Source organism: Malurus melanocephalus, unplaced genomic scaffold, assembly GCF_030028575.1.
Source record: "Malurus melanocephalus ecotype Western Australia unplaced genomic scaffold, MMel_1.1 scaffold_916, whole genome shotgun sequence".
NCBI classification, from domain to species: domain Eukaryota; kingdom Metazoa; phylum Chordata; class Aves; order Passeriformes; family Maluridae; genus Malurus; species Malurus melanocephalus.
In genome coordinates this window covers 38,436-39,029 of record NW_026624148.1, presented here as the reverse complement: position 1 = coordinate 39,029, position 594 = coordinate 38,436, and positions in this window count along the sequence as shown.

Sequence of the window (594 nt, the reverse complement as noted above, 5' to 3'; positions counted from 1 at the left end):
TTTAAAACGCACGATCAGACCTGTGCAAGGCTGTGGGCTGGGCTGCGTGATCCCTGTGGGCCCGTTACAGCTCAGGACGTTATGATTCCGAAAAATCTGCAATTAAACCATGTCAAATTAATGCCGTGTGCCCGCTGTGTTTTGAAGTTGAACTATAATAAGGAATTTAAGAGAAAAAAAAAAACCGGTACGAAACGAGCACACTCTGAGAATCACAGACACACCTGGACAGGGCCCGGCCCGCGCGGGGCACATTGGGAAATGTAGTCCCGGCGCCGGCGAGGCCCCGTTAGCGGCGGTACGGGAGGGGGGACAAGGGGACTACACTCCCCAGCATGCATCGCGCGGGCAGCCTGCGCGTCCTTCCCGCCACTCCTCCACCCGCGCTGCCTTCTGGGAAACAGAGTGCGCGGGGCGCGGCGCCGGGTGAGGAGAGCCCCGCGCGGAACTACGCTTCCCATCATCCCCCGCGCGTCCCGCTCCGCCCCGCGCGGCGCCATTTTGTTCCGCTGCGCAGCCTGAGATGGCGGTCGGGCCCGGGCGGTGAAGGTCCCGCCGCGCTGAGGGCAGGGGGGTCCGGTCCCGCCGCCCCTC